Raw genomic sequence first — 14,195 nt, 5'->3', positions numbered from 1 at the left:
GGGATCAAATCGGAGCTGAGCTGCCGGCCTACACTGCAGCCATAAGCATGGAGGATCTGAGCTGCGTCTTTGACCTTTATTTACAAGCTCACGGCAACGCCGGATCCTTAATGCCCGGAGTGAGGCCAGGGATCGAACCCACAACCTCATGGTTCCTAGTTGGAGTCGTTAACCACTGTGCCAGGACGGGAACTCCGAGGGCAAGATGTTTTTGAGGACATCCAAACTAGCCTATACGGAGAGAGGACACAGGACAAAAGTCTATCTGTCATTTATAAGAAGAAATCCTCTGACACTCCTGCATGTCCCTCTCGCCAGCAGCTGTATGACCGTCTTGTTCCCGCTCCCTTGCTCAGCTAAGATGCACCCAGAAGCCAGTTTATTATCCCAAGGTCCCCAGGTAATACAGTGATGGAAGGAGCAGCAGATCTCAGACCTAGAGGTTCAGGCTCTTACACTTTGAGGCTGGATTGGGCCATTCTAACAGCCTGTGTGGGAGCGTCTCCTCCAGTCCTGGTCCCGGAGACCCCTAGGACACTTCGCCTCTGTCACCCCTGCTCTCCCGCGAGGCTCATATCTGGGTACTGGTACCCCTTCCTGCCATTGCGGTGAAAGGTGGCGTCAGGACTCAAACAGCTTTTCCCAACCATGCTCCAGCCATGGATTCCCATTTAGAAAACTCAGAAATAGGTCCTGAGGCTAAAGTCATTGTCCATTTTCTTGTTATTTATTTATTTTGATAGCTTGTCAGCCAAGGCCACCTCACACTGGACACATGAGCAATTCTACCAATGCTTAAGACGCAGCTCTTCCTTAGATCAGGAGCCAAGAGGACTTCCCCCCATCTTGAGCTCTCCTCACAAATGCTAACATGCAGGTCTTCATGCTGAAGCAGAAAAAGGTCCTGCAATCTCAATCATGTAACCCATTCCCAGAGGCTTGGATGTCCTTTGGGACAATTGCTAAGATTAACCACTAGGCCATTTGCACGTGCCGAGGAAATACATTCTAGCTCAATGGAAGGAAAGGGATCTTGTTGGGCCTCAGAGGCGTTTGGTTCTTTGTTTCTAGGAGCTTCCGCAGTCAGGCAGAGGGATGTTCGTTAGGAAGGCAGAGGTCAGAAGCTGGTTTATTGGAGCAGCAACTGCTGAAGGACAGCTTTATGGTTCATCAGGAATCCCGAAGATGGTATCTTTGGTATCTGGATGAACTGAGACTGAGATTTGAGCGTATCGCCCTACTCTCGACCCCGCATCATCCTTTTTCGAACCTTGTTCCGTGGAAATGTAGTGGTTTACGGTGAGAGGGGTTCCGTTCCCTGGGCCTCACATGCTTGAAACTCTCTGATCATTCAACTTGCTCTCTGCTGGCAAGGCCAAGAGGGATAAGAGAAAGCTGATGAAAATATCACAATTCCGTTTCAATTAGTTAGTCAGCTCGATCAACAAGAAAGATGCCTCCAGATTTTAATTGGTCTCGGGGGAGGAGAACAGAATGTTCTCAGATGTCCTTGCTCAGCCCGATGTTGCATTATCTGGGCCACAGGGCAGCTGCAGTCTTTCCACCAGGGCTCGAGATCCCTGCCTGGAAGTAAAACTCCCATTCAGTGTTAACCTCTTTACCACCATGTTGCTTCAAAACAGAGTCTTCTGTGGAACCCGCTTTAGAGACGCCAACCTGTCCCACTTCGAAATAGGTCAGTCTCATGCCTAGAATACTAACTCAAAGGGCACAAATGCTGGGGGAGGAGAAATCCCAACTAGGAAGGGTGGGAAACAGCCCAGGGGAAATTGAGGTCTCTGTTCTCATGCTTCGCTCACTCCTAATCCGAGAAGCCCATCCCTTCGCTTCTCTATGCCTCAGATTCTCCAATGACGTCATAGGGATGCTCTTGTCCCCATTTCGATTTAAAAGTTTCAGATCCAGATCCATGGCCCATCCCGACTAATTCCAGGATATCAGAAGATGTTGCTAGCCAGTGATGCTGTCATATTCCACGGGCTTGTCTCCTCCTTACACTTTCAGCTTGTGAAACTCACCCGCGGTGATGCTGTCATATTCCACGGGCTTGTCTCCTCCTTACACTTTCAGCTTGTGAAACTCACCCGCGGTTGGTCAGGGTAAAGCTAAGTTTTGCTGTGGCAGCAAACCTCCAAAGCCAGAGGCTTATTTGTCACTTTCGGAGCAGTCTGATACAGGTCAGCCCATCCTCTCTGGTGGCCGCCTTTCAGCAGTGGTGCGCTTAGCAATGCTCCCTGTGGCCCCTTCACCGTCTCAGCGTTCTTCGCTTCCAGCCACCGCGGCAGATGCGTGCAGCTTTCAGCCTCCTCGATGTCCTCGGGTGGCAAGTGCTGTGCATTGCTTCACTCCCCCTTGAGCCCGTGAACTTAAATTTGTCACCTGGCTCCATGCTAAGTGCCAGGAAGGCTGGAAAATATGCAGGATCTCATGGAATAATTGGGGAGCACCAGCGTCTATGTCACACACCCCATGAATGGTATTTGTTTTCTTATGGCCAAACCAGGCAGGGATTCAAACTAAGGGAAAATCCATTCAGCAGACTCGTTAGGTGCTACCAACTGGAACGTAGAGACACACGGAACCCAAGGAATTCATAACTGGGAGATGAGGGGATGCCAACAAGTCCGTTATTGGTCTGGACCTAAGTTCCTGAGGGCTGACTGTCACGTGCCCAAGACAGAGGCGGGGCGCTCGGCTCTGCAACAGGTCAGGTTCTACCAAGAAAAGAGCATGAAAGACGGTCCTTGTGCTCTGGTTCTGAAGGAGGATCGGGACCTCCCGGGGGGTCTTGGGGTGCGTGGAGCCCGTGGTAGAGGAAGAGGAGCTTAGCATCAGACTTCCCTTCTTTCTGAGCTGAGGTCAACGGGGAGCACACTCTCAGTCTACTGGGTGAGGCGAGTGCTTCATAAAAAAATAAGTTAGGAAATGCTGAGGCCTCCACCTCCCAGCGCCCCGAATGAATGGTGAAAGTGAGACGTCTCGGAGGTCCTGGAAAGGAGGTGGAATAAAGACTGAAGACAGAGCAGATGGGACGCCCTCCCAGAGCTCTCCCTGCCGGGTGCACGCAAACTACTGTTGCAGGTGGCCCCAGTGGGCCTGTCTGCTGTGCTGGGCAGTTCTTTTGCAGAAAAGCTCTGAGGGTAAGGACAGCTGCCTCTGCCAGAGGGTCCCTCCCTCTCACTCCTTATTTACAGCCCTGTCACCCTGGAAGACTGACATCATGGCCTAAGAAATTAGGATCTAAGCCCGAAAGCAGTATTTACAGAAAACAACCTGACACAGAACAGAAGCCTCTGTCTGACTGTGCTGGCCTCAGAGGCTGGCAGCTACTTTTGATGCGGGTCCTTTCAGCCAAGTCACTGGTCGGAATACCTCGCCTCGGAACTGCATTTCGTTATTCGCAGAGCCTTGTACACACCCCCTAAGTGAGCCAGTAAAAAACAGAAAGACCAGCCTTGAAGAGAGTGTGGGAAACAGGCGCTTTGTATTATTTGGAGAAATGTCATTGGCTGCAGGCATTTGGAGGGCGATTGGACAGTGTCTGCTTTTGAACATAGCGCTCACACCTCGAGGACTCTCTCCTCGAACTGTGTTTACTAAAAAGCTAACGATCAACAAACAAGTGGGGAGTTCCCATCTTGGCGAAGTGGTTAACGAATCCGACTAGGAACCATGAGGTTTCGGGTTCGGTCCCTGCCCTTGCTCAGTGGGTTAACGATCCGGCGTTGCCGTGAGCTGTGGTGTCGGTTGCAGACGCCGCTCGGATCCTGCGTTGCTGTGGCTCTGGCGTAGGCCGGTGGTTACAGCTCCAATTCGACCCCTAGCCTGGGAACCTCCATATGCCGCGGGAGCGGCCCAAGAAATAGCAAAAAGGACAAAAAAACAAACAAACAAACAAACAAAAACAAACAAGTGAGTTTATTGCAGTATTATATGAAATGGAAAAAGTGAGGGAAGATTTTACTAACAATTGTAAATTGATTATTTGAATATCCAAATAATCCATTATATACAGTTCAAGAGAACTATGCATCTGTTAAAAATGAGATAAATCTGATGTCCTGACACGGGAGGAAGGCCACAATAAAGTGCTCAGTGAAAGTCCCAAGTGTGTGTGTGTGTGTGTGTGTGTGTGTGTGTGTGTGTAGGCTTGTGTGTGCATGTGTTATGTGTATGCCTGTGTTGTAGTGTGGTGTGTGTGTGTGTGTGTGTGTGTGTGTAATCTGTATAAGCACAGCATTACATCTACAATATCGGTGGTCACTTCTTGGGAGTGGTTTTGAAGTTGAGAGGGACATTAAATATGAGCGTCACCTATTTCCTTATGAAAAAGTAAAGCTGACCTCTTGCTCTGCTTTGTGAGTATGTATTTCCCCTGGAACAGGCCGGGGACGGGGGGAGCAGACTGCCATGAGCATTATCAGGGTCCCCCTGTCGCCATCTAGTCCCCATGTAAATGAGATCTTAAGCCAGGTGCTGGAACTTCCTAATTCCTTACCAAACAGCCTTATCCAGACCTTGACAATGGCTGATATCTGTCTGTAACTCTGCACGTCGGCTAGTCCTTTGTGAAAACTGCTCTTTTCTCAGCAGGAGTGAACAACCGGCCATCTGTGTTTTTTCTTTACATACCTGTAGTCTGAATATTTTTTGATTTGGTGAGAGCACTCCTTCTGGAACTCTGGTTCCCAGTCAGGGTTCACACTAGAATCATGTGGGGAGGTTTTTTTAGGATTTCTATTTTTTCCATTATAGTTGATTTTGACTGTACAGCAAAGCGACCCAGTCACACATATATATACATCCTTTTTCTCACATTATCCTCCATCCTGCTCCACCACAAGTGACTATAGTTCCCTGTGCGGTACAGCAGGATCTCATTGCTTGCCCACTTCAGATGCCATAGTTTGCATCTATTAACCCCAGATTCCCAGTCCATCCCACTCTCTCCCCCTTCCCCTAGGCAACCACAAGTCTGTTCTCTGAGTCCATGAGTTTCTTTTCTGTGGAAAGGTTCATGTGTGCCAAGTATTAGATTCCAGATATAAGTGATATCATATGGTATTTGTCTTTCTCTTTCTGACTTACTTCATTTAGTAGAGAGTCTCTAGTACCATCCATGTTGCTGCAAATGGCATTATTTTGTTCTTTTTTATGGCCGAGTAGTATTCCATTGTGTGTATATGCCACGTCTTCTTAATCCATTCATCTGTCAATGAACATTTAGGTTGTTTCCATGTCTTGGCTATAGTGAAGAGTGCTGCAATGAACATATGGGTGCACGTGTCTTTTTCAAGGCAAGTTTTGTCCGGATACATGTCCAGGAGTGGAATTGCTGAGTCATATGGTAGTTCTATATTTATTTCCCTGAGGTAGCTCCATGCTGTTTTCCATGTTGGTTGTATCAATTTACATTCCCATGTAGGGGATTTCAAAAACTATTTGTTTGTGGGTTCTACCCCTCTGAAATTATGGTTTAGCTGGTCCAGGTAGGCAGGGCAATAAGAATTTTAAAAATTTCCCAAGAAATTCTAATATACACCCAAAGATGAGGACCACTGTTCTAAAATTTAGACTCCCTTGTGAAACTTTTTTTTGCAGGCAAATGACTTATTTTTTAAATGCTTTTGTCTCTGATTCTTCTTTTCAGTATTTTTTTTTTTTGGCAAATTATTTACCAATCATGTAATATGTAATTACCCTAAAGGAATAAGGGAAACATTCTCTATGTAAAAAATAATTACATTGCTAACCCGATTTTGAAAAGTTTAGATTTTTTTCATACTGTGAAAATTAATGCATATTCTCCATTTATGGAGGAGGAACTTGGGGCCCAGAGAGGGCGACTGAATTCACCATGATCAATGGCCCCTAAATGGCAGTGCTGGACTCAAACCCATGTCCTCTAGGGAGTTCCTGTGGCAGCGCAGAGGTAACAAACCTGACCAACATGCATGAGGTCGTGGGTTCGATCCCTGGCCTTGCTCAGTGGGTTAAGGATCTGGCGTTGCTGTGAGCTGTGGTGTAGGTCGAAGACGAGGCTCAGATCTGGTGTTACTGTGGCAGTGGTGTAGGTCAGCAGCTGCAGCTCCGATTCAGCCCTTAGCCTGGGAACCTCCATGTGCCGCAGGTGCAGCCCTAAATAGAAAAAAAAAAAGGTTATCTCATCCTAGGCCTTAGAATCCTTGTACTTCATCTCATGGCCAGCACCATAGGGCTAAGATCTGACTTTGAGTGAGATTACTTGCTAACCAGCTGCAAGAACTTGGGAACACTAAAAACTCCAGTGGAATGAGCTCCTGGTTAACAATGACAAAATTCAGGCTCTTATGTCTTGCTCTTCCTCTGTCAGCTGTGTGATAATATTGTGACCTCCCCGGCCTCCAGCTTTTGTTACTTTCCTCCTTCATATCTGCTTGACCTCCCCTCGGTGCTGCTCTGCATGGGGCAGCCACTGGCCACATGTATAAACATATGAATGACTGGGTCACTTTGCTGGACAGCAGAGATTGGCACAATATTGTAAATCGGTTATACTTTAATAAAAAATGAACAAAAGAATATAAATGTCTCTATATGTGTGATTCAGATATATATATATATATATATATATATATATATATATATATATATATTCAGAAAGGACCCCTTCGTGTATGCCTGCAAGTAACACAAACCTGTAAATCAACTATAGTTTAATAAAAAATGAACAGAAGAATGTGTCCATATATGTGTGTGTGTATATATATACACCTGAATCACTTTGCTGTATACCTGAAAGTAACACAAATTTGTAAATCAACTATGGTTTAATTAATTGATTAATTTTTTTTGCTTTGTAGGGCTGCACCTTCAGCATATGGAAGTTCCCAGGCTAGGGATTGAATTGAAGCTGCAGCTGCCAGCCTACACCCTACACCACAGCCACAGCAACTCGAGATCCAAGCAAAGTCTGTGACCTACACCACAGCTCATAGCGATGTAGGATCCCTAACCCATTGGGCAAGGCCAGGGACCAAATCCGCATCCTTTTGGACACTAGTCAATTTCATTTCCACTGTGCCACACGGGAACTCCAACTATAGTTTAATTAAAAAAGTTGTTTGAGGAGGTCTCTTTGTGGCTCAGTGTTTAATGAACCCGACTAGGAACCATGAGGATACGGGTTTTATCCCTGGCCTCCATCAGTGGGTTAAAGATCTGGTGCTGCCGTGAGCTGTGGTGCAGGTCACAGGCGTGGCTCGGATCCTGAGTTGCTGTCGCTGGGATGTAGGCTGGCAGCTGCAGCTCCTACTTGACCCCTAGCCCGGGAACCTCCATATGCCTTGAGTGTGGCCCTAAAAGGAGAAAAAAAAAAGTTGCCCGAGAACCGTTACATGAAGCATAAAGTAAAAAATCATTCAGCATGACATTTCCATTACAGCTGCTGCACTTCTGCAGGGACGGTCCAGCCATACTAGCACAGTTCTCAGGCTCCAAAAGACCATCACTTTCCTCATTTTGTTTCCACCGCATCCAGTACTGACACCATTGTCTTTACTGGATTCCACCCATCCTTCAAGACGCAGCTGAGGGTCTCTCGACTGCAAAGCCCTCTGGCTCTCCCGGGGCTCATCCCTCAGCTCCCCAGTGCAATGAATCCCTTCCTCCAGCACTTCCAGCATCCATCTTATTACATTATGGTTAGTGATTCAGGTCCGATGGGAGACAGACAGGAACAGGCAGGAGGCAGGATGCAGTTGACTCCATCCTCTGATGGAGAGAAATCCAGGGTATGCTCTGGCCACCCAGAGAAGGGGCCCTGTGGCCACTCTGGAGAGGCTGGGTCCTCTGAGAAGCAGGTGTGAAGACGGCGCAAGTGAGCAAGAACATTTATTAGGGACAATGCGTGTAGGAGAAAATAGGATGGGGCACCGGAAGGGGCCAAAAGGACCATCAGACACACTACAGACGCGCCCTGGACTTCAGAGCAGCACCTGCCCCCCGAGCCGGTTATGCCTCTGCAGTCAAAGGCTGCAAGGTGCACTTACACCACAGAGTGCGAGGCACTAAGTAAAAATACCTGCAGAGGCATTTTGTAAGTGATTACACACCGTAAAAATAACAGTTGTTTTCATCATAAACCTCCAGGAACTATTATCCATAGTAACATCAGAACATCTCAGAGTTAAGCAAGAGGCCAGTGGAGAGAAATTAACCAATGAAGCCACAGATGTTGGTTTTGCAATCGCGTAAGAGATGGCAGGCAACATGAAGACTTTTGTTCTCAAAAGCTCTGAGTGAATTTAGATCTTGGATTTAGCAACTGGCGAGGCTGTGAAACTCCTGTCCCTTGGGTCTTTAAGATTGTAAACAAGCAAGCAACAAGAGTGGAGTCAGTATCCGCCACGTGCTCATCAGCGTGCTGGATGCCCTGGGGACGAGGACCACGAGGGGAAGCTAGCCCTGGGGAGGAGGCCAACGGGGAGGTGAGACCAGTCTCATAGATGACAGAAAGATGGATGGACACAGCTAGACAGGTAGAGCTCTCTGATGCGGAGAGACCAACATCGCCTGCTCAGACAAAGGAAATAGAGCCTGTCCTTGACCAGGAAACCAGGCGGAACCCACCCTATGACTGTGCTATGTCACTCCTCTACTTAGGGATCAATTATTGACAAGCCTTAGAAATGACAAAGACGAAATAAAGATGAGAGTGAAATCAGTTAGATGGAATGCATGGAAATGTGCAATGAAAATATTGCCATCAGGTGGCTGAGTAGGATCTCCCTGAGGGTTCCAGATCCTGAGCCCCACCGGTCACCCAAGCTTCTAGAATAAAGTCATGCTTCACTCTGAGTTTCTGAGCCACTGACCTGAGCTTTACTCATCCCGTCCGTCCGTCCTGCGTGCTTCCCAGGTGAGGGGAGTTTCCGGGCTCCCGAGGCTATAGATGGTCTAATGGACACTCTCACCCCGGCCCTGGCCTCAGATTCCCTTTTCAGGGAGAGAGAGGCTCGGGCGGGCTGAGTCATCCCCGTGATAAACGCTGTAGTCACTCTAGGGAGGTGTCCCCAGCTGCCCCTGCTGGAGGGCACCCAAGTGAGTAATGCTGCCAGGGTCACGTGGCCCTGGAAGGGAGCTGGATCCCGCCTGTGCCAGGTCCATGCAATGAGCTTGCTTGCAACACACACACACACAGATCCTGACAGTTCCCCCAAGGGGACCGGAGGCCTGTCTGGGGGTCCTGTTGACTTAGAAACTGAACTTGCAGATGGAAGGCTTAGGAGCCAGTGGACAGACAAGAGAGGCTGACAGAAGCGAGTTCCTAGAGAAGAAAAGTCCTTGGAGGAGTGTTGCCCGGGGATCCCTGGGTGGGGATCTCCAGGGGGAGCCTGCCCCTTTCTACACAACCTCAGCACAGTGCCTGGGGCTGACACTGGCCCAGGGAAAGGGGGGGGGGTGTCAACATCTCCCAGGCTCGGGATAATCTAGCGGCTAAATGCTACCATGGGAATCTGGGTCCAGAACGCACCAGACCCCAAACTCTTCCCCCTGGCATTGGCCACAGGGGCTGGAGTTCTGGGGAGCTGCCCAGCAGATCCAGCACGATGCTTTGTGCAGTCTCACCTTAAAGGGATTTTATCCAGGCTCTTTGTCTTACTGAGAGTGAGGCTCGAATATTTGCTCCAGGCTTCATAGCGTCCTTCAGCTTGATCTTCCATGTCGTTCATTTGGGTCTCGACTGTTGACTCGAAGCTCCCACGTGCTCCTGTTCTCTTGTTTCCTCCTCCCTCCTGCTCCTCCTCTTCCTCCTCCTCCACGTCTCTCTGTTGCTCTCTCTCCCTCTCTCCTCTCCTCCTCTCCCACATGGACGTCTGTCCCCTTTAGGCACTTGGTTTCACTGGGGTCATTATCTTCCGTGGTCAGTTGGTTCGTTCTCTCTGTCTTTGCCCTCCTCAGTGTCTGTTCCGTGGCTCAGGTCCAGGGCTGGGTACCTGCAGCAGCAGCCCACCAGCAGGTTCTAGAAGATCAGAGCCTCCCCACCCCAGGGCTTGTCCTGCAACAGCTCATAGATTGTCGTTTCCAATAGGAAACCATTCTGTTTTTGATGTCAGCTGTACAGGCCAGTGCTCCCGAGACTCGGAGTAAGGAGAACACCAGCAGTGGCTTCTGAATCTGAGAAGGGCGATGCATTGGCATAATGTGTGTGTGTGTGTGTGTGTGTGTGTGTGTGTGTGTGTGTGTCTAAACTCCTTTCTTCAACAATACTTGTGTTCAGCGTATTTGTGGATAAGACACTCTCATCTATTCTGAATAACTGTCGGGGACACCAGACGACGTGGCGAAGCCCTTGCTCAGGTTACAGATGGGCAGATGGAACTCGGGACAGTGAATTGAGGCTCTCCCAGATTCTTGGTGGTCAAATATGGCCTAGAGATTCCGTCTTCTGAGCCTCCGTGACCAGGGGCCCTTCTTCTGGGTAAGATGTACAAAGGTTACAGCTGTAAATATTAAATCGGTGCATGTAGAGAGCTTGGAGACCTGGGTTCCAGATACGGCTCAGCCCTGGGGTCTAAGACATCAAATCCTTTCTCTGAGCTTCAGCTTCAAATACATAAATAAATAAATAAATAAAACCACGAGCTTCAGTATTTAAATATTTAAATACTATCCTGTCACAAGCTGTGGTTCTGTTCAGGATCCTTTTTTACGTGCATAAACACAAACACACACACCCCACTCATGTTGTTTAATCACTTCCTTGTATACACGTTAACCGTAAAGAATAACAAAGTGTCACTGGGGTGAGTTGCAGGCATCAAACATGCCACGCGACTCCCCAGGGAGTTCTGGAGGCGGGCTTGGTAGCCTCCCAGGTGTGTCCTCCGCACTTTGCCCTCTCCCATCTCCTATCTCATCAGTTTGCATGATCAAGGCCCGCTTATGGGTGGCTCTCCTCACTTGCAAGTGAGCACTTTTGAGTGTCTAGACTATGCCTTGTTCACAGATGTAACCTCAGGACTTGACATTGGACCCAAGCCCTGGTGGATGCAATTGGTATTTTTCAAATGAATGAATCAAGGAGCGAGTAGATGAATTTTTCTTGTTGGCTAACTTCAAAACTTCTGTTAAGATTCTTTCCTCAGAGCGTTCCCACTGTGGCTCAGTGGTAGGTAACAAACCCAACTAGGATCCATGAGGATGCAGGTTTGATCCCTAGCCTCGCTCAGCGGGTTAAGGATCCGGCATTGCCGTGAGATGCAGTGTAGGTCACAGATGTGGCTCAGATCTGACATTGCTGTGGCTGTGGTGTGGGCCGGCAGCTACAGCTCTGATTTGACCCTAGCCTGAGAACGTCCATATACCGCATGTGTGGCCCTAAAAAACAAAATAAACAAAAAGATTCTTTCCTCAGCAAAATTTCTTCTACATATTATGAATCTTTTTTGGGGAACTATTACATATGCAATCTCCAGGCTTTGATTGTATTGGGGCGTTAAGGCCCTTTTTCCAGGCATTTTATAGTTGATAAGAAAAATACTAGAGCCTCCTGTAGCTCTAACACTGGAAGATTTAATCCCAGCCACCTTTTCACATGCCTGGAACACGATAACTCCATGGCTCAGTCGGGAATTTTCTAATTCAAGCTAAGTTCCTCAGGCACCCTCTTCCTTCTGCTTCAGAAGACAGGTGATGCCAGTAGCTTTTTTTACCTTCTTCTCATGCCTTTCCATTTTCTCTGATTTCCACTTTTTAAAAATTTGACTTTTCTCTAAAAAAAAAAATTTTTTTTTTGCAATTTAATGGCTATTTATTGAATAAACTTTGCACACCACATATAGTACTGTCTATAAACATTCAGAACTTTCTAGAGCTCCCTCATGGCTCAGTGGGTTAGGAATCTAGCATTGTCACTGCTGTGGCACTGGGTTCAATCCCTGGCCCGGGAACTTCCACTTGCTGTGGGCACGGCGCCCCCCCCCCCAAAATTAGAACTTTCCAATTAAGATGTGTCTTACTTAAAGTATTCTCCAACTCCACAGGAGAATGTAGGATTAATTTATCATCTCTTTTGTTAAATATTGCTGTGACTTCAGTTACTTTAGTGCAGTTAGTAACCTTCTTACACTTGCACTTTATAAAGGCAAGTGTAAGAAGGTAGATGATCAGAATTTTTACTTCTAATTTTTAACATGCAGGAATATAAACAGGCCTGGGTCCATGCTGAAGTTGGAGACGGTCAGTCATAAACTCCACTATTACCTTCAAATGTGACTTAAACCCGATCATATCGTATTGAATGTAAATGACAAACACCACACTTGTAAGGCAGAGGTTGTCAGATTAGATGAGAAGGATCCCAACTTTATGCTGCTTAAAAACAATGTATTTCATTTAATTTTTTAAATGTATCCCTCTCTCCTCCACTATCTGCTTTGGTCACCATGAGTTTGTTTTCTATGTCTGTGAGTCTATTTCTGTTTTATAAATAAGTTCATTTGTATCATTTTTTATTTATTTATTTTTTTTGTCTTTTTTTTTTTTTTTTTTTTTTTTTTTTTGCTATTTCTTGGGCCGCTCCCCAGGCATATGGAGATTCCCAGGCTAGGGGTTGAATTGGAGCTGTAGCCACAGGCCTACGCCAGAGCCACAGCAACTCGGGATCTGAACCTACACCACAGCTCACGGCAACGCTGGATCGTTAACCCACTGAGCAAGGGCAGGGATCGAACCCGCCACCTCATGGTTCCTAGTCGGATTCGTTAACCACTGCTCCACGACGGGAACTCCCTACACTACATCTTCTTTATCCATTCATCTGTTGTTAGACATTTAGGTTGCTTCCATATCTTGGCTAAGAACAATTCTTTCTCCTGATTTCTCCTACAGTTATCTTTTTAAAATAATGAGCCCAGGAGTTCCTATTGGGGCTCAGTGGGTTAAGAACCCCATTCTTATCCATGAGGATGCAAGTTCGATCCCTGGCCTTGCTCAGTGGGGTAAGGATCTGGGGTTGCCACAAACTATGTCATAGGTGGCAGATGCAGCTTGGATCTGGTGTTGCTATGGCTGTGGCATAGGCTGAGAGCTGCAGCTCTGATTCGACCCCTAGCTGGGGAACTCCCACATGCCACGGGTGTGGCCCTAAAAAGGAAAAAATAAAATAAAATTATGAGCCTGTAAATTGCCCCTCGCTCTAGGGATTTACCCCTACAGAGGGGCTGTTATGCAGGCATCTCCATAATCCCTATGGGTGGGGCAGATACCAGCACCAGGAACTCTGACAACCTAAAAGCCAAAGACAATGCTTTGGAATTTTTCTGCCTCCCCTCCTCCCCAAATTCTTTCTAAGTGGTAAGCTGTATTTAAAAGGGACTTCAAAAATAATTTCAAAAGGATTGCTTGCAAGATTTGAAATCTAGTCAACTAAATGGATCTCAAATCTAAAGCTAAGAAAATCTTCTTTCCTGTTCAGTGAGTATGAGGAGAGATAAGGCAACGTGCTTAGAGCATCAGTGTCATGAACTTGGCCCCATTTCATGGGTCCCAGCTAAAATGTATTCAAAGTATGCTTGCAATTTGCCCCTAAAGTTCAAGAGTAGAAGGATCTGTGATCCTGCTTTGGTTGGTTTTTCTGAAAAGACAAAAGGAAGACAGAGAACAGATAATAGGATCCAAACTAAGGAGGATATTCTGCAAATGCATCTCCCTACTGTTACCTCTCTCACCCTCCCCATCCTAAGACGTACTCCAGCTCGTGGCATCTGAACCTCCACCTTTCAAAACCAACATTGCATGGAGCATTTTTATTTGCATAAACATATTTTTTACTTGTCGACTTACAACCTTTCCTAAATGAGGATTCTATACATAGGGATCATTTTTTTTTCCCTATCTAAATCTTAGGCTTCCAAGAAATACAACTTCGAAATTTCCTCTTGTCCATTGTAACCTGGTCAAACAATCAGCATCTAGCGGAGCAGGTCACAGTGGGCTTTCCTGCAATAAAACTGCCCAGATAATCATCATCCAGTCCCTCACGGGGAACTTATTTTACATGCGGCATGAACTGGAGACAACAGAAGAGATTAGGTGGATAAGCTTTGACTCCACAAAGCTAGGTTTGGGTCCCAGTTGTGCAATTTACCAGCAATTTCACATGGGCCAATGTACCTAGCTTCTACGAGCTT

The 14,195-nt window shown here is 47.0% G+C and overlaps 2 long non-coding RNA genes across 3 annotated transcripts in view; one reads left to right on the top strand and one right to left on the bottom strand.

Annotated features, from left to right (window-relative positions):
* LOC100520091 overlaps positions 1-14,195 on the top strand; it is a 67,524-nt gene that overhangs the window by 18,985 nt on the left and 34,344 nt on the right. The window lies entirely within an intron of this gene.
* LOC110255581 lies at positions 715-12,515 on the bottom strand. The gene is made up of 2 exons (XR_002336123.1): positions 8,877-12,515; positions 715-3,009 (listed from the first exon to the last, which is right to left on the bottom strand). It is a non-coding gene; the product is annotated as an uncharacterized LOC110255581 (long non-coding RNA).

Source organism: Sus scrofa, chromosome 10 (assembly GCF_000003025.6).
Source record: "Sus scrofa isolate TJ Tabasco breed Duroc chromosome 10, Sscrofa11.1, whole genome shotgun sequence".
NCBI classification, from domain to species: domain Eukaryota; kingdom Metazoa; phylum Chordata; class Mammalia; order Artiodactyla; family Suidae; genus Sus; species Sus scrofa.
This window is presented reverse-complemented; position numbering and strand designations above follow the sequence as displayed.